Consider the following 24192-nt stretch of genomic DNA (forward strand, 5'->3'; position numbering starts at 1 on the left):
TGCATCCACCTTCCTTTACTATTTATCTTAATCCACCCAGACTTCTAAACTGATGCCCTAGGAGTCTTACATTCTCTTCATCTCCACATCCTATTATTTACATCATCTTCCTATTTTAGTTTCAATCACTTTCTATGCCATCCATCCTTCTATTATTGCCCACATGCAGGTCCTACACCTCTCATCAAGATTGTTCTTCTGTCAACTGCTTAGACTCCCTGCTTTTGGGCACATGTCTGGCTTGGTGTGAGCTATCTGGAATGCAAATCTGACCTTATCATTCTCCTATGGAAAACCTTTGAATGGCTCCTCACTGCCTACATGGAAAAACTCCAAGTCCCATAAAATACTACGCAAGGTCTTCCCGTGGTTTGGCCATACTAGTTTTCCCCCTAGCATTTACTGCCTCTCCTTATCTTGCAGTTCCTACCTTGATAACACCAAATGTTCACAGATTGACACATACACCCCATGTCTTTATTCCTACAGGTCAAGTGTGCAATGATGCTTTTCTCTCCACATCATTTGCACAATTGTCATCATCACCAGCAACATCCTCCCCATTTATGTGTTTGCCATCCTCTCAACCTCCACCCAACTAGACTAATTACCTTGAAAGTTGAGCCATGTGCTATTCATTTTCATTTCCCAAAATCTTACATAGCACTCACGTCACACATAATCATTTCTCAATAAATCCCTATTAGCATGACCTGAGTGTGCTCAGAGAATAAATATGCTGGAAGCTGGTAGAATGACAATTAGGTTTTGAAACAGTTTTTCTAAGATTCTGAATTATTAACTACGGTAACTTCTTCCTTTCCAAAGGAAAACAAAAACTTGCATGGTATCAGAGCCTGCCTGATGCCAATTCTGGTATATATTAGCCTATGTTTGAATGGCTATGTTAGGCAATAAATAATAACTAGTCCAATAATAACTGGGTCATAATGTCATATTGAAGTATCTCTTTTCTTTGTCGTTCCTGCTTTCCTCACTATTAAACAGTGTTTTATATTAATATTCCTTTAGAAATACAAAAGAATAAAGTGCTTTCATAATAACCAGCAAAAAAATGTAAAAGAAATTTTACATTTGTAAATAGCGCTGTATTAAACAACTTTTATAGATACCAGTAATTACACCAAGGTGATTTCATTTCTATCAAATCCCCCAAAGTAGGATTGTTGGATTGAGGATAATTCCTCACTTCATTATGTAGGGAATACAACAGAAACAATACTTCAGGAAAAGTAGGATCTTAAGATGTAGTTTTGGGTATTTTTTAGTAACTTCCTCTTGTCAGTGATGTCTCTGTGTATTAGTGTTTCCACATGTCACTATAAGCACCATAGTATTGACTTGGAGATTTGGGTTGCTTTGAGTTTCTCACCCAAAGACAGTAGAAATAAAAGATTAATTTATCTAGAAACAAAGGGATATCATAATCAGTGTGTCTTTCCTGCCTTAGCTTCAATACTTCAAAAATTTGTTGCATTTGAGGTATGTGTGTGATCTGAGGAGAAGAAAATATATTAAAATTGTGGACTAGATTAAATAAAGAAAAAGGTGCAAGAGTATCCCTCATTAGAATGGACAGTTCAGGATTGTACTGAGATAAAAGTGACCTCAATTCCCCTTTCCCAAAAGGGATCACAAATCCCAGCTAAGCTAGGTAAGAGATAAGTTCTACTCAGTCCAGCTATTCTAAAGACCCTTGGGAGATGCACCATTTTTGTAAGAATAACAGTAGTCTTCAGGTGTGGCTGTGGCTTCCTTGTGCTAAGTGGTTACTGAAACCTTTTGAGAATACAAACTCCTTTCTAGTTTGCCTGTCTTCAGTGGAATGGAGAAATGTGATAACTTTTCAGTTTTCAAATACACATGCACATATATATGCCATATATTTACATATTTCATGGCTCATTCATAGTTCATAGTTCATAGTTCATTCACTAAACATTTCACCCTCCCCTACCCCATATCTCCATACACACAGCCTCTTTGACTTATCAGGAAGAAATCTCATAGGGAGGAAGAAACTATTTGAGTACAATCCCATTATCTCAGGTGACCCAGGCACAGTGGTTTTTCAGTTAACATGGGAAGTGTTAAATAAGAAACCAGATCAGGAGAGACAACTAGTGTTCCTAACTCAAAAGGAGTGGGATCAAAGTTATATTAATAAAAGAACATGCCCCTTATATAGACTAAAAAGGGCAATCTTGGAAGAAACTCTTTCTCTTGCAGTTTTTCTTTAAGGAACATTAGGGGGCAAATTAGGGGCAGGCTCATTGGAGGTCAAACATTCTGAATGCATGGCCCTTCCACAAGAGAAGGCCCCCTACAGAAGGGGATTATGGAAGAGGAATCAGAGAAATCCTTCACTGGCAAGTAGCTGAAACTGGAGTCCAGACTATTCCAGATTCAAGAGGTAACTGGCAGAAATAGTAGGGGGTGGTAGAAAGGGGAGGGGAGGATACACATGGAGCAGTGGTGCCCAAATAAAGGGTAAGACAGGAAGAGAAAGAGACTAAGGAAGAATTAAGAAGGGAGTGCTAGCCTTTATGGAGATACTTGCTAAAAGCCCTAATACATGGGTGACTTATTATCTTTCTGAGATATAAGAAGCTTAACTTTTAAAAAAAGGCAGTTTCTGTTTCTACCCCAACTCTCAACTGCTTGGAGTTGTTCATTAATATATCAGGAAAAGCATGACCTAAATCTTCTCCCAGTGAGTCAAGGAAAGGTGGGAAAGTTGGTATAAGGAGAGGTAGCCAGGCTATATCTGACTGTACCTGTCCTACCTCAGGGTGGACATCTAGGTGGGGAAGAGCCACTATCAGCTGAGGCTCCTTCAGCCTGAGAGTAAGGCAAATCCCTAACTCTCCGGATTCTGACCTTATCCTCTGAAGAGGGTAGAGGATGAGGTCAGAGAGGTCAGGCATTTCCAAAAACATAAGCATGGAAAACCTATTAGCAATTTAAAAAGTTTATCAAGCACTAGTATATATACTGTCTGGGCTTTAAATATCCACAAAATTATGCTGTTTCTTGCACATAGTTGCCTAAACACATATGAATTATTGCAGTCATTAAACAGTAAGAGTTATTGCATACTTGTTACATCTGCCACTCTTCCCCTTCAAATTCTATTTTATTCTATATCATTTGCAATGTCTTATAGTTCTTTAAACACCCCAGCAATCTATATACATGCATGTGATCTCTGCCTGAAATCTCTCTTTTCTTCTCTGCTTGCAATGTATTTGTGCAGGTTTTGGCCTATTGCAATACATAGTATGTATTCAGGAAATGTTTATAGAATATACATGAATTATTCTTTTATCCACACACATTGAATTAATCACTTCCTTCTCTGTGCTATCTTAGAACCTTCTGTATATGTCAGTCCCTTTACTTATCAGGCTATGTTGTCTATTTACTTATCTCTCTATGCACCCCAGACATAATCTTTTTTATTTTGTCATTATCACATCAAATTTTAAATTTTTTATTTATTTTTATGCATACAAGAGCTGGGTACAGGCCAGAGATGCACAGGGGGTGAGAGGATTCACCAGAAACAGAGTGGGGAAAAGAACAGGCAGAATGACTGAAAACACTGCTGAGGGGAGCAGCGGGGGAGACAGGAGAGGTCTTCTGTGCCATGTGGGCTGCTCCCTGACTGGCCAGGGGTGGAACTAGTGCTGCAGAGGCTGTGGATTGCTTCATAGTGCTGTGCTTGACCACTTTCGCCACCAGGGAGTCCCCTCAAATTTTTTGTTTTAATGGGCCTAAAACAGTTGGAGGTACTCACCATGACACTGCATAAGACCTCCTGACTTCTAATTTCTGTCCCAAGGGTAATGTCTAGCTACTTGTTTCTTCCCCCTTTCTGGAGGATAATATACTACAGGCAGGCCATCTACCCAAATTAACCTCTTAAGGTGTTTATTTTAAACTTCCTTTGGAGGAATCTCCCTCTAAATAATGAAAAAAAAAGTGTGTGCTTGTGGGGGTTCCTATTCCTCTTCCCCCCACACCCACAGGCCAAATAAGGCCCCCCTTATACCCTGAGGGTATTCTATTACCTCTGAAATCTTGAAATAAATGTTGAAAGAAACGGCATCAACTGCTCATGCTGAGCAATGTTACGAAGTGGGTGCCAGACACCTGTTAGGCACATCGTCCCTGTTTCTGGGTAGCCTCAAGGTATGGTGAGGAGAACTTGAGCTCTTGTTGCCCTGGAATATCATGGCCCCGAGCAGTCTGCGTGGAGTTTTGCCAGGTGCCAGGCCGCTGCCAGGAGCGACGCCTACAATTAGTGCATGCAGCAGGGCAGGCCAGGGCAGCTGGAAGGCCTGGCCCCCAGGGTGCGGGACCTTACGTTCATGAAGCCAAAGCACGCTTCGATGGGCAGGAGGGTCTTGCTGGCAAACCTGAGTGTGCGGGCCACCCGGGAATCTCTTGCCCGCTATTCAGGACGCAGATGCCAGCAAGCACTTGTTCCAGACGTTGGATTCCGAAAGTAGACGGGTTCTTTGAATCGGGCAGACAGGGCTTGGACTCAGCGCGAGCTGCTATGCAGAAGACCTGGTTGCCCTGCAGCAGCGGCTGCGCGCGCTGTCAAGTGCGCATGCTCGGGGTCGCGCGCGCTTGACGTGGACGCGCGCTCCCCACAGACAGCGTCCGCGGCCTGTCAGGGGTCTCCCGGGGCTGCTGCACATCCTCCCAGTCGTCAGTGAGCGTGTGGAGGCTAGAAGACCCACAACACCAAGTCTTGTGGGCTTCGGCCTCCTGGCGCTTGTCCATCTCAGCCAAGAAGCTGCCCACGGCCTGAACTTGTGGAGAACGGACACCTGGCCCAGGTGGATGTCGACGGCCGGGCCCTCCACAAAAGGGCGCGCCTTCGTGTACGGCCTGCTGTGTCTGTTCAGAGGCTCGTCAGCATCATTACGTTCCACTTTTCACTGCTGGTCTCTCAGGATGAGAGGACCTGGTTGGAATTCTTGTTGGGAATGCTGTTGTGGGACTCCTCTAGGTCCTTCAAGTATGTCTCCAGATTACCTCATTGGCGCCCCAAGTTATGTGCTCCCTTGACGCCTCAGTGATTGCTCTGTACTATGGGGTACGATTTAGTCAGCCACTTCAGTCCCTTCACAAGCTGGGTTCTTGGCTTCCACAGTGAGCCTGACGACGGGGCTCCCGCTGACTTTTGTCACCCGCATGTTGTGAGTGTGCTGGAGGGCATGAGGATTCAGGGCTTCACCAGGAATTGGTCCACACCCACCTGGCCCTGATGTTCCCACAAAGTGCTTACTTGGTAGCCTCCTCGTCTGGATTTTTAGTGTCTGGCCCTATTTATGTGTATCCTAGCAGGATAAGTAAAAGTGCCTGAAATTTTGTAGATTCTCAACAAATTCTTCTTGAATTGATTTGAATCTTTGTTCACTCTGAGCATCTGTTTTTAACCATTACAGTTGGGCATCAGGGTAGTCTGAGTACTGTCCTCAAATGCAGGCATCCTTATGGTGTGGGTTTTTTCTTCACATGGTGTAGTTGTTTTGAGGAGAAGTGAGCCTTCTGCTAGTGTCCAGGACCAAGAAGTGTACTCTGCTAGCTATTTTTGATGTAGAGGCTTGGATTCTGAAGTTTTCATTAATTCAAGATCAAAAGAAACTTTAGAAATGGAGACTATAAAGGAGCATATTTCACAAACATGTGTTTTTCGAGTTTCTACAGCCCTTGGAAGTCCTGAAGTAGTCATGTGTGCTGTGGGCTCTCCAGGCAAGGTAAGTCCTTCTCCCTTACCTATGGGTTCTGGACTATGGGACACACCTCAGGTGACATTTGCATATGGGGGGGTGTGAAGGTAGGGGGTGTGTCTAGGGCTTCCTTGAAGGGGAAGAAACATGAACAGCCTACAGGATGGCCAGATAATATCGCTGTTAGGAAAACAGATTTTGAAATCGGCCTTGAACTACACCCCTTATTACATGTGGAGCTTTGGACAAGCTGTTGAATCTCTCCTAGCCTCAGTGATGTCATCTGGAAAATGAGGGTTAATAAATAATACCTATGTGTTTTCATAATAGTTAAGTAAGCAAATGTATATAAAACATCCAATCCAGAGTAGGTATTCATTCTGTGTAAGTTCAGACTGACTGAAGCTTTGTCACCGCAGTTGATTTAAGTGTCCTTTCTTTGCCTTTGTCTATACAAGTCCTTTTTCTCATTAATAACTGACAGCATTGTTACTACCCACTTCCTCCTTGAAAAGTCCAGAAATGTAGCTTTCCCTAATCTGTGTTCTGGGCATCTCTTCCATGCTAGGAGCAACTCATAACTCCAAAACTTTCTGTTGACATTTACAACATTTTGTTTACTATTTCTTAAAATACTTTTTTCTTTTTATAGTTTTTATTTATATATTTTATATATTTTTATTTTTATATATATTACAAAATTATTCATTTTTAAACAATGTTTGCTTTACCCCCGCCCCTCTCAGGTATAGTCCCCATAGAATTTCCTTCACCAATTTACCCCTGCACCATACTTTTCTTACCTTATTCTTTCTGTTCTTTCAGAAATTCCACTTACACATACATTCATTTCATTTTGCCCCACAGGTCCTGGAGGCTCTATTATTTATTTTTTATTTTTTATCATTCTCTCTCTCCCCCACCCTTCTCTTATGTTAAGATAAGTTTTACTGATCTATTCTCAGGGTCACTGATTCTTCTGTCATCTCCAGTTGTCCTTACGCTTTGTTTTCCAAGCCACTTTAACTTGTAGGACTTCCAAATTCTGTTTCCGTTGTGGGTATTGCCAGGACTTGCTTATGAGCATTTTTATTATATGTCTTCAGTAAACCTTGCTGTGGATCATGCACCTTAGTCTCAAGGCATGGCCTTTCCACTGATTCATATGTTGCCCAGCCTTGTTGAAAAATACACAGCCTGGAGCATGGTCAACAGATCTTTTCCCAGCAATGAATACACTTGGTGGTCTAAGGTAGGAGGAATAGTTAAAGGAATCCTTGGCTTGAATAAGACTGAGTAGGGGAATGGGGTGACACATGGGAAGGGCTAGCATATCACAGTTAGGAGAGATAATGTCTTTGTTGCCCAGTAGGCTAGACCTAACACTTCTGGTTGGTGGCTAACAGGAGACAATTTTCAATTCAGAGTAAAGAGGAATTTTCTAATTGGTAGAGTAGCCCAAAGGTGAAATTTTTAAGAGACAGTTTGTTGTTTTTCAGGGTAACCAATTAAAGGCTAAATGATTCTTGTGGGGAATGTTGAGTCCAGCACTGTTACACCAGACTCCACAGGGTAGAGATTCTGTGGATATGTTGATGGGTGCTGCGCCTGAAGATCTCCTCCCTCTGTATTTACTCAGTTCTGGAAAGAAATCGTGAGGTCCTTGGCTTCCAACAATGGTGCAGAGGGCTGCTCTTTCCCGGTGCCTGCAGTTCACCCTGATGGTCACTCTCCGTCTCTACTCATTTCCAAAACTGGGTGCCGACCCTCAATTTGGTTTTTCTTATGCACTTATTAAGCATTTGTTTCTCATGCTTGCACTTCAGAAAGCTAGTGACAAGAAACTAAGGTGATGAAAACTCAGGTCCTGGGACAAGGAGAGACTTATTTCTACTCATTTTAGTTCTTGCATTCTCACATGAAGCTGGCAGCATCAGAACTTGCCATGATTTCCTTTCAGAGAACCCAAGTTATGACACTATTTAGGTTGGCTATTTTATTAGTGGAGTTTATGCAATTCTCTCTTAGTAAAGAAAAGAAAGAAAAAAGAAAACAATGGAAAGATGATTTCACGTGTAGAATCAGTGAGTCCAGAGAAAGTCAAATTTAGCTACGTCAGATGTTCTTCATTGGACCAGAAATATTAATTAGGCAGTAGTGACACCACCTGGTCTTTCTGGGCATCTTCACTCATTTTTTTTTTTTTATTGGACAAATTTTTATTGAATCTGCTTAAACTGTTAGACATAGTAAAAACTATGTAAGATATGGGAGGTCCCTGATCTTGAAGGTTTATTATCTTGAAGGTTTATTATCTGAGTTATATCAGAAAAATGTGTATATATGTTTTCAACCTTGCCTCTCTTGCCCCTCATTCTAGAAATTCTTATTCCAGAAGGTTAGGAGTGGGAGTAGGGTCTTGGTGTTTGTATGCATCTTTTTTTTTTTCCTGAGAATTCTGATGATTCCTCAGGTTTTGGGAGTGCTCCAACAAAAGAATTTGATAATATACATAGAGAAATACTCAAGGAATTAGAAAATCAGAGAACCAAAGGGATTCAGAGTAAGGGTAATTGGAATAGTCAGAGAGGCTTCCATGAGAAGGAGATTCTTGTAGATAAAAAAAGCAGAATGTTCAAAAAATAAGAGTAGTAATAAGGTAACATAAGTAGTAGATATTTCAGAATAGGAGAAAGGCTTTTATGCCTTATATAGACTACTTAATAATGATCTAGTTTTCCAACTTAATTTCAGTCTTTATTCTGGATTCTTTTGGAACGAATGAAATATGTTTTTGATATTGCATTGTCTATACCTAGTGTAATCATACTTCCCCCGATTTACCAAGTATGTCAATCAATGTATGCTCAGAATAACCACTTCTCTATGTTTCACAAAGAGAGTATGTAATACTAATCTTAGTCTTATGGGTGTTGGAAGAGATGGAAAAGCTAAAGAGGAAAAACAAGGAGGCTTGAGAAGCACATAGGATAAAGAGTGATTCCCAGAGATAATTATCTGTAGGAAGCAGGTTGCTAGCTGTAGGGACTGGGGAAGTAAAAGGGTAGAGGAGTGTATTACAACCCAAGAACATATTACAGGGGTTCACAAGCCAGTTCCAGGACTGCAGAGAATGGTTTTCCTGGCCAGTGGCAGGAACATCAAAGAAGGGGAGTTACCGTGGAACCTATAGAACTCATAGGGTGCAGCCGCTTCCAGAAGCAAGAGTATAAAAAAGAAAAAAATGACTCCTTCACTTGCCAGAATTAGCTAAAAGTTAGTGAGGGAATCTGGGAAATATAGTTTATAGAAACTAAGTACAGAATAGATGGAGGAGCCTCCCTGGTGATGCAAGGGGTTAAGACACAACCTATGAAGCTGTCTGCAGCCTCTGCAGCACCAGTTCAATCACCTGCCAGGGAGGTGACCCACACGGCACAGCAGACCTCCTCTGACTCGCCTGCAGCTCCCCTCAGCAGCGTATATTTCAGTCGATCTGCCTGTTCTGTTCTCTATTTTGTCTCTGGTGGTGAGTCCTCTCACCCCCCCCCCCCACCTCTGGCCTATACCCCAGTTCTTGTATGCATAAATAAATAAATCTTAAAAAAAAATAGATGGAAAAAGGTGGATGTGGCATATCATGGATACACAAATAAAGTCCAAGAAAAGTAGAGAATGAATCTTATGAAGTTTGTTAAAATTATGTGAACACGCACCTCTTCCCCTGTTTTCCCCATGAGTCCCCCACTCATTCAAACACCTGTCTAGCTATGTGCTCATCTACCTACTCACTCACACTTATATCCATCCACCCACCTTTTCATCTATCCATTCATTGATCTAGTTAGTCCTTATTAATGTCAAACATTGTGGTAAACCCTAGGGATCCAGAGATAATGCTCTGCAACCCCCCTTAACTAGCTTCTAAGTCAGAAAAACAGTAAACAAATTTGATAGTCACAAAAAATACAATGACCATATGATTCACTTTTTTATGCTTTCAAAGTACTTTTTCATCTCCTATACTAACATTCATATAGAATATTTTTAAGAGACATTTTCCTCTTGAAATATTTTTATTTCCCACAAACAAACTTTCCATGAACATTGCATGTCAATTTCTTATAAATATAAGGACATTCACATTTTTCTGTTTTCTCACACACTTGGTTCTTACTCTCCTTTTTGATGAAAGGTTTTCTGCCTTGACCAGTGATTTCCTAAATCTCTTCCATCTCTATAGAGCTAAACAATTCTACCATGCCACAGACTATACTCTGTGGCCATTTTTGTCTGACTTCCTGTTTTCCTTCCATTTTATGGCCTTTTGACTCTTGGATTTGCCCATTTTCCTCCATGATCTTCGCGAACTGCCTCTTGAATAACAACCTTAGAGACGTTTTGAGAGATTAGACCTGGCTGTGAATTCTCCTCTACTTGGCCTACCCTTCAGAGGGTCTTGTCTCTCTAGTCCTGTAACTTTATATTGAATTGTCCTTACTCTGCTTTCTGCCAGTTTCTTTTTAGTTCATTGTCTTAAAAAAATTTAATCATATGTTTGCTTTTGATTGGCAATTACCAGTGTTTCTCAAAGTCTTCTTAATGAACCGCCTGCCTCTGAATCACACAGGGAGCTTATTAAATATTCAGAATCCTTGTCCAACTCAGGTCCTACTGACTTATAATCTCTGGTGTGTGACCCAGAAATTTGCATGTTTAACAAGTCATCTGGATGATTCATAATGGAGATCTTTGTCTTCAGCTCTGATATTTTTATTCTCTTCTCCCTTGGTGATTTAAAAAAAAAATACAGGGTTTTAACATAATATTGTCTTATCAGACTTCCCAGATGGGCAGTAATGATTTGAAGTTTGCCCTCTTACTTCTAAAATCATTTCACTTTGAGCCACTTACAGTCTTTCTTATAGTCTGTCTGGGGTTGAAATGTCCCAAAATGCTGTGGAGTAGAACAGATATTGATGGTGAAGATGAGGCTCAAAAAGATTAAGAGACTAGAGAAAGGTCACACAGCTTGTTAACTATAGAGCTGAGATTAGAATCCAATCCTTCTAGGATCCTTTCATTTGTCTTCTCCCAATTCAGACTTTTTAAAACATTTTTATCTATGCTAAAAAACATAAATTCATGGTTTTTTCTTTACAATATAAATAACATGTTGAACCCTTTTCTCACCAACATTTTATAAAAGCAAAGTGAATCTTTTCTCCAAAAGCAAAAAAGAAACTTGAAAATACCTCTTTCATCACAGGCCACTGTGAACTAGCATGGTTCATTCCATGAGTTGTGCTGATTGAAATAGGGAAAGACCGTACACACTGAAGTGAAGCAAACAGTCATGATAATTTCAAGGTCCACTGAAATTGCAGAAAACAAGTTAACTGCTGCCATCCAATGGAAATGAAGCAACTTGAGGTTTAGCTCCCAGACCCTGAAATTTCATCAACTCAGAACAGCTTATAAGCATTGACATGTTAACGCTCCCATTTCTAGGTAATTTGCAATAAGAAAGAAGGAACCAGTGTTGTCAGTCTTCCAAAGTGGCTGATAATTCCAAAGTCATTTAGATTTGGCGTTGCAGTATGTTTTTGTGTTTCGTATTTGAATTTGGGCTTAATGCATTCTGAGAAATTTTAACATTTTAAATAATTACACAGCTGTGAGATCCAGGAAGTAATATCTGATCTCACTTGGCCTATTAATTTAACACTTCCTCCTTTATGAAGTCCATAGTTGTTATGGTGAGTGATCTCCCATGGTACCAACCCAAACTGAATCTCAGTTTCTAACTTTCTGCTTCTTTTGCTTATATAGTGATTGTGTCTATTTTATAGGAAAGACAAAGTTGCTAGATAAAATACATGATACCCCGTTAAATTTTAATTTCATATAGACAACAAATACATTTTTAGTATATTTCAAATGTCTTGAAGAAACAGTGAATAATTTTTTAGTATGAGTATGTCTCACATATTTCAGATAAACAAAGAATAATTACATTTGAGACATACCTATATTAAAAAATTATTTGCTGTTTATCTGAATTCAAGTTTAACTGGTATGTGTTTTATTTTTATTTTTTAAACTTGGCAACCAAGATTGGGGATTAAGCAAGGTGATGTGTTTATAGCAATAGTTCCAGGCACATAGTAAGCATTCAATAAATTTTCAATAAATTAATTTAATTTTAATTTCAATAAATTTTCTTTAAAATTATTTTCATAATGAAGTTTTTATAGAATCTAATAAATAATAATAATAATAATAATTGACAGTTGCATATTATTTCACTATTTCCAAAGCTGCTTCAGATTCATGACCATTCTGATCCTCTGAGTAACCTTCTGGTATCCCTATTTACATGAAGAAATTAAGCCATATACATGTAGGTTTTACTCACTATAGAGTAATCCTCAGTTTGCTGTACATTTGTTTTTGTTTCATAGACATTTTTGAACATTGATGTCATTTACAATCATTGGTACTATAAATATTATTGGAATGAACTTCTAGCACTATAATTTTTTAATAATTATGGTATGAACACCTGAAGTGAGAAACCATGATTGTTTTGTTCTCTATTACCTAAGCAAAAATATTGCTCAATATGTGTTTGTTAACAAATGTAACTTTCATATTATTGCTAGGTGCTTTTTATTTATTTATTTATGAATTATTTTATTTTATATAATTCTTATGCTAGGTTCTTTTAATGATGAACCTAATGACAATAGTATTAATACAGTTTTATAATGTACAGTAGTAGGCATACTGTAGATGATTTACATTTACTAATATGGTCTTCACACTGCTTTATGAAATTGATAACATTATTACCCCATTTTACATCGAGGAATGAAGAGTTTAGGCTATTTCCTATACAGCTGTTTGGCTAGTAAGCTGTGGTGCTGGGAAGCAATTTCAGGTGACCTGACTCAGAACCTGTACCCTTAACTGTTCCACTCTTCAGCTGACAGGAGTGGAATTAATGGCCCTTAAAACATGCACATTTTAAGCATTTTTTAAAAATTTTTATTTATGCATACAAGAGCTGGGTACAGGCCAGAGATGTGGGGAGTGAGAGGATTCACCAGAGACAGAGTAGGGAGCAGAACAGGCAGACTGACTGAAATACACTGCTGAGGGAAGCAGCAGGCGAGACAGGAGAGGTCTGCTGTGCCATGTGGATTGTTCCCTGGCCGGCAGGGGATCGAACTTGTGTTGCGGAGACTCTGGATTGCTTCATAGTGCGGTACTTAACCTCTCTCGCCACCAGGGAGGCTCTTAAGCATCTTGTTGTACACTATCAAACTGGTGTCCAGAAATATTGTATCGATACACTATTCTACCAAGAATTCACGAGTGTCTCAACACAGCTCTTCAGCATTGGGCATTCTCATTAAAACATTTTTTCATGTCTGATAGGTGAAAAATAGTATATAATAGATTTTTAGTTGCATTTATTTGATTACAAGATGTTGAACTTTCTTTTCCATATGACTTAAAATACATGCTTCTTATATATATTTATGTCTATTTACATTTTTATAAATGTACTGTTGTCATTTGTTGCAAATGACTTGTAAAAATCAAGTTTGCTTGTCTTTTGCTTTTGGACTTTCAGCTTATGAAATTTAATTATAAACAGAAAAATATATCAATCTTTTGTGATTTATTCTGTTGCTTTTGTCAGAATGTGTAGGTCCTACATTTTATTTATTTATTTTTATTTTTATATTTATGCATACTTTCTTAACTTTTCACATGAAACATGTCTTTTTCCATATATGTACATAGTTTGACTAACCCTGCATCAAGTTACCTGTCCTCATACCCCAAGAATTTACATTTTAAACTATACATTGTAATCCATTGCTTTTTTGAAGGCTCTGCCTAGAAAATCTGCCATTAGTTTCTGAAAGCTCTCCTTGGATTTTCTTTATGTTTTAGATGATTGACACCTAAAAAGATGGAGATACATTTTTCTTTCTGAACCTTTCCTTGCTGACTCCTTTCTTTACTATCATCTTCCCCTAAGAGGAACCCTTGCCCCTCTTTCAGGGACAGTGTCTCTCCAATAGGATCACATCTGAAAATACTGAAAACCTCAGATTGCTGATCCAACTATTCTGAACAACAGTAAGACTTTCTATTCTGTCTAGTGTTTTGCCTGATTTCAGCACCTTTCCTATATGTGACTTCAGTATCCCTGTGAAGCCCATGGATAAGGTACTTTTTCCCTTTCTCAGACGATGAATCAGAGACTGAGAACTTAAGTGCTCCGAGGTCACTGAACTTGTGTACCTATGACTAGAACATGGTTATTCTAACACCACCTCTTGTGACCTTTTCAGTACACCAGATTTTCTTATGAATGACTTACTGTTGCAACGAGAACAAAATAATCACATAGTTATTTCTCCTCTCTCCCTTATTGGTGTTTTAGAAGGTTCTGAAACTTTTCCACCCCTGTCAGAGTGTTATCAATTGGGGATAAGAAATCCTCTGAGCATTTGTTTATTGTGCACACATTAAAAAAAAAAACAGTGAACAAAGATGTGTCTATTCTGTTACTATAGAAACAAACGTTTCCTTAAAGAGGGACTTGTGGTCATACTTAGTCGGAGTATCTCATATTCACACACTAGAAAGCCATGTGTCTTCTGATTATCCTTTCTGTCAGCCACAAGATGGTACCCTTGCACAGCCTAGAGAGAGCATGGGGCAGAGGCAGGAGAGCTTGGAGAATTCAGCAAAAAGGACATTAATCTTAGGTTAAATGTAGCATGAATACAGAAGTAATCTTGCCCTTATAATCTTAAATAGACTAAGGTTGTACTGGTTCTTCATCAAAGTAACAAGGAATTTATATATACTCTTATTAGTTCTACCTCTTTTTTCTACACTCTCTCTCTTTGAAAAACACCAATATTTTATTTATTCCACAAGAACATTGTAATCTCCTCTACTGCTATGGAAGGAGAAATTTGGGAGTTGATTAGGCTTGATTGAAACTCCCCTTCCTTCTAACCACTAACATTCCTTCTTTAGAGAGGGATGACTTTTGGGATAAGCTCCCTAGAAAGGTTTTGAAATTCAATTTTCATAATGGTACATGACTAAGGACTATGTCTTATATCAGAAGACACAATTTCATTGAAGATCTAGCAGAGAACAAATCAGAGCAGTGAAAAGTTAGAAACAATGTAAATGTCTAGGGAATGGGAGTAGAACATTCGTATAAAGTCATGCTGTTGTATATAATAAACAGCAAGTTGCAGAAGAAAATGTATATTTAAGTGAAAAAGTGGATTTAAAAACAATATTTTCAGTTATGTAGATGTGTGTTTGAAAAAATGCACAATAAATAACAGTGATTTTCTCTGAAAAGTGGTGCTAATCTAATTTTAGACCTTTTAGTATTGTCTACATTTTCCATGATAACCTTGCTTTGTGTGTGTGATCACTCATCCAGGAGGTGGGGAGACTCTGCTACTGGCTTAGCCTTTTCCTCGCTGAGGAGGAGATGAGATACCTGGATGACAGCACCCTCAGAATCACAGAGTAGGGAGGGGGAATAGTTCCTAAAAAAAGGGGATGAGAGGGAGACAGACACTACTTGGAAATAGGCCAACTATCTTGAGGACTTAAGACTTTTGGGCCTGTGTGAGATGTTCTTTTAGGGATAGTCAATAATTTGTTGGAAGTCCTGACGGTACCAGCCCCCAATATTGATTCTTTAAAAATATGCTATGGGCCTCCCTTGTGTTGCAAGGGGTTAAGCACCGCACTATGAAGCAATCTACAGCCTCTGCAGCACGAGTTGAATCCTGGCCAGCCAGGGAGAAACCCACTTGGCGAAGCAGACCTCTCCTGTCTCGCCCGCTGATCCCCTCAGCAGTGTGTTTCAGTTAGTCTGCCTGGTCTGTTCCCCACTCTGTCTCTGGTGGATCCTCTTACCCCCTGCATCTCTGGCCTCTACCCCAGCTCTTGTATACATAAATAAATATTTTTTAAAATATGCTATGAGGTGGAAATTTCAGGATAGCCAAAGCTGAAATCAGCCACCTCCATCTTTTTTGCTTTGGAGGGATGGGTAGTGTTGGGTGTGAACGTAGAGGGCTTCAGAGAATGGATTTGTTTTCGTTTATGTTGTAACTTCTGGGTACAGAAATATTTGGCAGTGATCAGAATATTTGGCATCTAATCAGAAGGTGGTAAGACTGAGGCAGCTTCCACTATGAAGGTCCTACTCTGTACTTCAGTCATAAAATTAAATAGCAGAAATATGCATTTGGATAGAGATTTCTTATATTACCCAAAAATATCCCCACTACCTGTTCCGATAGATATGAAATGTAACTGTCAAAAAGGTGCACACATATGGCATAAATTGTTCAGTAGTCACAGTTTGAAAATTTCATGTTTTTCTCCCAGATAAGGAAATATCATTAATTTCACACTGAGTGTTAAGGAATTCTTTTCTAGGACCCAGAAAGAGAATTTGGCCAGGGGTTTTGCATAACATTTATATAATTCAAATTGATTCTTACTGTAAATTGAATTGGGTCTCAGAAATGTGTGCAGCTTCAACAGTTTATTATCCTAGAGCAGTGGTTCCCAAATGCTTTGTGGATCACCTGTATCAGAATCATGTGGAAAAGCTTTTAAAAAATCCCTTACGCCAAAACCAGATTCAGTTTCCGTAGTGAGTTCTGAGATAGCTTCTAACTGCCCAACTCACTCAATCTTCCCCAGGTGACTCTGAAATGCAGTCAAGATGGGAAACTACTAACTCTGACAGGGTATGGAAGCTGTATCTTTCACATTTAATGTGGTGGGTGAGTAATGATACCAGGGAATGGCATTCTGCATTTCCCAGGCCCTATCACTGTGTCAGGAAAGTCTAATTTCATGTAAACAACTGACATTTCAAAATTCATAAACTCTTGGAATTTAGGGAACACAAAGGCTACTTTTCTGGAGGCTGTGCCTAGCTTTGAGATGTGGCATTAAATAATCCATCCAACTTGGATTTTTATTTCTGATGCATTTTTGCCTTCTGCAAAACATTTTTGCAGTGATATTAGTCTTGTCATTGCTTATGGCACCGTGATGGACAGGAGTATCAGCCATCATTCTTGGTCCTTAGAAATTCACTGTTCAGTGATAGTGAAGGCAAAGATAAACAGCTGGGACTACATCAAATTAAAGAGCTTCTGCGCAGCAAAAGAGACAATAACAAAAACAAAGAGAAACCCCACCAACTGGGAGAACATTTTTGCACACAACACTAAAGATAAAGGACTGATCACAAAATCTGCAAAGAGCTGATGAGACTCAGCACAAACAAAGAAAATAATCCAGTCAAAAAATGGGCAGAAGAGTTAAAAAGAAACTTCTCTGAAGAGGAAATGCAAATGGCCAACAGCATATGAAAAAATGTTCAACATCACTTGTAATCAGGGAAATGCAAATCAAAACTACCATGAGATACCATCTTACACCAGTGAGAATGGCACATATTGAAAAAACTAGCAACAACAAATGTTGGCGAGGGTGTGGAGAAAAAGGAACTCTTCTGCACTGTTGGTGGGAGTGCAAACTGGTCCAACCACTATGGAGAGCTGTGTGGAGATTTCTGGACCTACTAAACATAGAGCTTCCATATGATCCAGCAATTCCACTCCTAGCTATTTACCCAAAGGACACAGAAACATCAATTCCAAAGAGCACCTGCACCCCTATGTTTATAGCAGCACTATTTACAATAGCTAAGCTTTGGAAACAACCCAAATGCCCAAAAACAGATGACTGGATCAAGAAGATGTGGTACATATACACCATGGGATATTACTCAGCATTCAAAAAAGATAAACACATGCAATTTGCAGCAACATGGATGGCGCTGGAAGGGATCATGCTCAGCGAAATAAGCCAGAAAGAAAAAGAAAAATACCGGATGGTCTCACTCATAGCAGGAATCTAGAAAAATTAAATAAGGGACCAGGAAAATGAATAACTATAAGAAAGTGAAAATCAAAATCAAGAAAAAACTATGAACCAGAGACACTCTATGGGGGGTGGGGGGCTGGGAGGGGAGGGATTGGTGTCAAAATAAGGGGGTTGCAATTTTATGGGGAATATAAAAATAAAATTTATTAAAAAAAAAAAAGAAATTCACTGTTCGTCAGAAAGTTGGGCCAGGATGGTAGAGTCCTACCACTACCTGGAATAACATCTGCCATGATAGGTGGGGGGTTGGGAAGAACATGGGTGAAATAAGGATAGTAGGACAAGATTCTTTTAAGGGTTATATGAATTATTATAACTTAGTATGTTCCATAATTCTTAACTCTCTCTTTAGGGTTCTCTAGAAAAGTCATCTAGTTTAGCAGGCCTGGGTTCTTCTGAGAAAATACTGTTTGCTTTTACGGCAAGATATTCTTCTATTTATTGTCAGACAGTCTCATAAATTAGTTGAAACTAAGAGAGCAGCCTCCTAAGTCTAGTAGTAAGTGTAAATGCTGTGTGACTTTTTACTTGCATGTTACAGATGAGGTTCCTCCTATGGATGCCTGGCTGTTACTTTCCATTAGCATCCTTATAAAGCTTTGGTCTGCTCTGGTTTAGCCTGTCATAACAGGATGTGATTTTGGATCTTGTGCTTGTGATGTACCTGCTGGAAGTCCTAGTGGACTTTTTGCCTTTTTCCTTTCTTTCTTTCTTTCTTTTTTTTTTTTTTAAAGATTTGTTTATTTATTTATACAAGAACCAGGGTACAGGCCAGATTCACAGGAGGGTGAGAAAATTCACCAGAGACAGAGCGGGGAACAGAACAGGTAGACTGACAATATACACTGCTGAGGGGAGCAGTGGGCGTGACAGGAGAGGTCTGCTGCACCATGTGGGACCCTTGCTGGCCGGCTGGGATTGAACCAGTGCTGCAGAGGCTGCAGACAGCTTCACAGCGCTGCGCTCAACCGCCTGCACCACCAGGGGAGGCCATTGTTGCCTTTTTTTAAACTAGAGCTGATGGATCCATTCCCAAAAAGATACCACCCTTTTACATCTTTCATCATGCACTGCTGAAATAAGTGTTTGTAATAAGGTTTGTAATAAGGACTAATAAGGTTTGTAATCCCCATTTCTCCAGCACTGATACATGTCCTTCTTTCTCCACCAGGTCTGAGTGATCTTGAATCATTTATGTGTTCCTTGTGTAAGAGACCCCTGGATCAGAGGGAAAGATCTTGTTTTCAATTCCACTATTGGAACTGACAATTTAGTCTTTAATCAGACTAGAACATAACACATAGGGGCCTCCCAGGTGGCCCTGGGGTTAGTTCTCAGTGCATTTACTATTATGGTCTGAGTTCGATCCCCTGCCAGGGAACTAACCCACAGATGGTACAGCAGACCTCTCCTGTCTTTCCCGCTGCTCCCCTCAGCAGTGTATTTCAATCTGCCTGTTCTGCTTCCCACTCCGTCTCTGGTGAATCCTCTCACCCTCCTCATACCTCTAGCCTACACCTCAGTTCTTCTATGATAAATAAATAAATATTTAAACAAAACAAAACAGAAACACAACGCATGGTAGGCACTCACTATGCCTTCCCGTCATATCCACCTTTAAAAGTGTAATTCAGGATTTGCTGGTAATCAGGATAGTAAGGGGCTCCTTTTTGTCTGTGAAGAGCTAGCTACATAAATTGCAGTGCAAAATGAAAATGCAGGTACCTAATTTAAAAAGCAGAAAAAAAGGTGCCTTTAAAGGTACTAAAATAGAATTTTTTTTCCTTTGTTCCATAGTTTCTCTCTTGATTTATCATGGTGTTTTAAGTTTGCTATTTAATATTATTCTAAATAATGACAAATTAAAAATTTAAATTATTAGCATGTGGCTTACCATTCAGTTCATATTGTACAATGCCAGTTTAAAATGCAAATATAGGAGCTTTAACTCATGCAGAGTTAATGTACTTATATAATTTGTATTTCATAGCTCCTACATGTTTATGCATTTCATTCTTACCAGAACACTGGAAATGCTCTATAAAACTAACAACTTTGTAATGTTACCTTTTGATATGTGCATATTCTACCAACATTCTACCTGATAAATAAAGAAGAATTTAAATGAAAAGAAACTATGCTTGCCCTACCTTACTCTTTCCTTCTCAGTTACTAGTTTCAGCATAAGTGATTAGTTAGTTAATCCAGGAGAAGTAAATAAAGTATAGGATAGGGTCTTTGTTGGTTTGTATTTCTTAGAATGTTATTGTCTTCTTTTGGCATTTAAAGAAATTTATGGTTCAAATGATAAGAGTGGCTCTCTCTAAGCTGTCAATTTACTCAATTGTAGATATAACATGTTCAATTTGTAGAGATTTTAAATTTTGCCGAATTCCCATACATGTGGATTTTTCAGAATTGTGTACTCAAGGGACATCACAAAAGCTGTGTGCGAAGGGAGTAGCAAAAACCAGTTGCAGATATGTATGTTCTGTATATTTCTTCCACTTGTGCTCACACTCCATTGTTCCATTGGGTTTCATTTATATAACAGATGTTGAAAGGTAAACTTATTAAAATTTTATGATGGCAGCAGAGCATTAAACCAGACACAGGGTTCTTCTGAACACAGAGCCCTTCTAATAATAGGTAGTATGCCCATGGAGCTTGGGTTTCATGAATTTTTTCTAGATTCCTCCTACCTCAGGACTCTCTAGCTACCCTTCACAGTCTAATAAGCATAGCAGGTTGAATAGGTCTTATGCAGTCACATCTTCAATACAGCAGGGATCCTGGGGGAAGGGGATAGGACCCAGGACCATACTTAACCATGGAGACTGGACTAGAAGGGGATTGAAACAGAACCACTTGCAGTTACAGCTAGAAAAAGCATGAGCAGAATTCGGCATACAAAGACACATCGTTCATTTCCATCCACAATTTATTGTACAAGATACAAAAGAACTAAAACATGGCCTGTACCCTTAAAGCTCAGGAGGTCTTGAGACATGCAACAGATTTGAAGTTTGTTTTGCAGGAAATGGGGATCCACCAAAAAACATTAAAGGATAACATGGGGGTGATTTCTGTGTTTTACAGAAATGACTTTGGCCACAGCGCAGTTTTGAGTGGAGAAAAGACAAGGCAAAGGGACAGGTAGAAGGTTGTGGCAGTACTCCAATATCTAGTAGATCCCAAGGAGAGATTAGCAAGGAAGATACTCTGGAATTTACAAAGTGTCTCAGTGAGAAGGCTAGACCATAAAAAACATCAGAACTGCTATCACTGGATTGGAATTTGTAGGTAGGACTTCATCCCTTGGGTGGGAAAGTGTCTAGAGCAACACAGTCTGCAAACAGAAACTTGGGGAAAGAATTATATTGGCAAGTGAAGCCAGGGTCTTAGGACTGAGGTATTACTAGTAGAAGAGGTAGAGTAAGGCTGGGGGCTGGGGGCTGGGTGTGGGGTATAGCACACAAGAGAGGTTAGTTCCAAATAGTACAGCATGACTATTTAAATACCTCCTGCCCCAGTCAGTCAGGATTTATCTTGGGCATGCACTGTCTCTATAGGTGGAAACACTAAATTTTTTCTTGTGAGGAGCAGAGATGCAAGCCTGGGAACCAGGCATGACCACAAAAATTTGTGGTCTTAAAATTATCTTAATATAAATACATGTTAAAATAAATATATATCTTTAAATTATATTTTCCTATCACAAAAATGGTAACTTCAGTCAATACAGATGAGAAACTGAAAAATCAAAGTAAAACATATTTCCACTCATCCTAGGTCATTGTTAACCTTTAGGTATATGCATTTTCAGTATTTTACCTCTGTAATTTCCCCTATTTATTTACAAAAGCTAATTTTTACCCTGTATTTAATTTGAAGGATTTAATATCTTTTACCTTTTGAAGTTTCACTAATTTGTGGTTCCTATATATTCCTTTTTTTTTTTTAAGATGTATTTATTTATTTATACAAGCACTGGGTACAGTCAGAAGCGCGGGAGGGTGAGAGAATTCACCAGAGCCAGAGCAGGGAACAGAAAGGCAGACTGACGAAGTACACTGCTGAAGGGAGCAGCGGGTGTGGCAGGAGAGGTCGGTTGCACCATGTGGGGGGGACCCTTGCCGGTGGCTGGGGATTGAACTGGTGCTGCAGAGGCTGCGGACAGCTTCGCACGCAGCCCAGCGCTCAACCGCTGTGCCACCAGGAGAGGTCCTGCTGTTCTTTTGAACTATCCAGAGTATCCTTTCTCCACAGTCTTCATGAAATAATGTCTTGTTAACTAGAGGAATAGTTACCTCATGAAATATGCATTGACCAATCTCTCTTCTTTAGCTGAAAGAAAGATATAGTTATAAATATAATTGATGTAATAGAAAACATTTTATTTATATATTTATATTACATAAAATCATTAGATAAAATATGTTTATTGCATATAAATTACACCCATATTATATATAGTACATTTAATAGCCTTGAAACCTGACCTGCAGCTCCCATTACTTTGGTCCTTCTGCATAAGCCACAGTCATAAGATCCCATCATCATCCAGAGAAAAAGAGACTGTGATCAAAGTAATATCCCCAAAGCTCTTGACAAACTGGAATAATGAACCCAATGAGCCATATCTAAAGAGATTTATCTGCAGAAACAAATTATTATATTTCTAACCAAAAGTCTAACAGGAACCATAGAAGAAGTGCACAGCTCTGGGATGATGATGAGACAACAAACCAAGCTTAAGGAGAGAAGTCTGAGGAAGTGATGCCACTTCCTATGTGAGACTGTCATGCAGGAGAGATTTCTCACTGATGCAGTAGCTCATGAAAATATTAACTTTTAGGTAACTGTGCTATTTATTTGTATATGCTTTTTCAGTCTCCAGTTATTTTCACATTCTCTCTATTCATGTTCTCTTGCAATTGCATGTTTCCTTTTTATTTGCTTTTTGGCTGTGAATATAGGACTTTATTAGGTAAACTCTCTTTCGATCCGGTTTATAGTTCCAACTTGTTAAATTCCTTTGGGATTCTGATTTTGTTATGTTAGCATTCTAAGCCAACTCTTGCAGTTGTATGCACATTTGATCAGCATGCCATTATTACATTTTAATCTTCCATATACAGAGAAGAAGTAGAGCCATAAGAAGGATAATTATTTGCCAAGGCTTTAAAGCTAGCATGTTTTAGAATCCAGACTACATCTGGGTCTTCTGATTCTCAGGTGAATATTCTTCCCATGGCACCATATTCTTTCAAGAAAATTTTGAACTTATGATAGAACTTGGGTGTGGAAGCCCTAGACACAGTGTAACAGAGACTTACCTTTGACTGGTACTTTCACAAACATTTTTTAGTCCATTGTTTCAATAATCTTGAGTTATTATTGTTCTCATTCTATACTTGAGAGAACCAGGAAGAATAAGTAATTTTATTCAAGGTCAGAAAGCAAACTAGGTGCTACATACTAGCTGCAGAGAAGTTAGATTTGAAAGATGTCTTCCCTTCTTGGGATTGTTAAAACATCTTTAGAAATTTTTTTAGGAAACCTAGAAGGGTAACTAAACTAGCCATTATGGATTATTAAAATGGGAGAAACTCAGGTTCTGATCTGACAAGATACAAGAAAATCTTTATACATTGTACAAAGATTCTAAGATGAAGCAGATTTCTAAAGAGAGGCGTAACAAGATTTAAGCTCCATTTGTGACCTGATTGGGTATTTTGCATTTAGAAATAGAGAAGTTGGAGAGAAGCTTAGGGAAAGAGGAAACAAATATTTTTGGCACATAATTTTTGCACTTGAATTAGTGTAATTAGAATTTTCCTTTTTCAAACTTGAGAACTTTGAAGAGATCTCTTTTTAAAATTTATAATTTTGGGGTTACCTTTTTAATATTCCATATGTGTCTTTCTCCTGATCTTAGCAGAAATGCTTTCAGGTTTTTCACCATTGAATGTATTGGCTCTTGGTTTATCATTTATGGCTTTTATAGTGTTTAAATTCCATTTATAATCATTTTAATGGAGCTTTTATTATATATGGATGTTGAATCTTGCCAAATGCTTTTACAGCATCTCTTGAAATGATTGTGTGGTTTTATCATGTGATCATATGTTTTAGTTGATCTGGTGAATGACATCGATTTATTTACATATGTTGATTCCTGGGGTGAAACTCACTTGACTGTCATTGATGATTTTCTTAATATTACCATATCCAATTTGCTAGGATTTTGTTAAAGATATTGGTTTGTAATTTAGTTTTTTGTATTGTCCTTGTTTGGTATGGGAATCAAAGTAATGTTGGCCTCATGGAATGTGTTGGAGTGTTTTCCACCATCTTCAGTTTTTTTTCCTGAAGACTTTTAATAGGA

This window comes from Talpa europaea (assembly GCF_964194135.1).
Source record: "Talpa europaea genome assembly, chromosome: 7".
Lineage (NCBI taxonomy): Eukaryota > Metazoa > Chordata > Mammalia > Eulipotyphla > Talpidae > Talpa > Talpa europaea.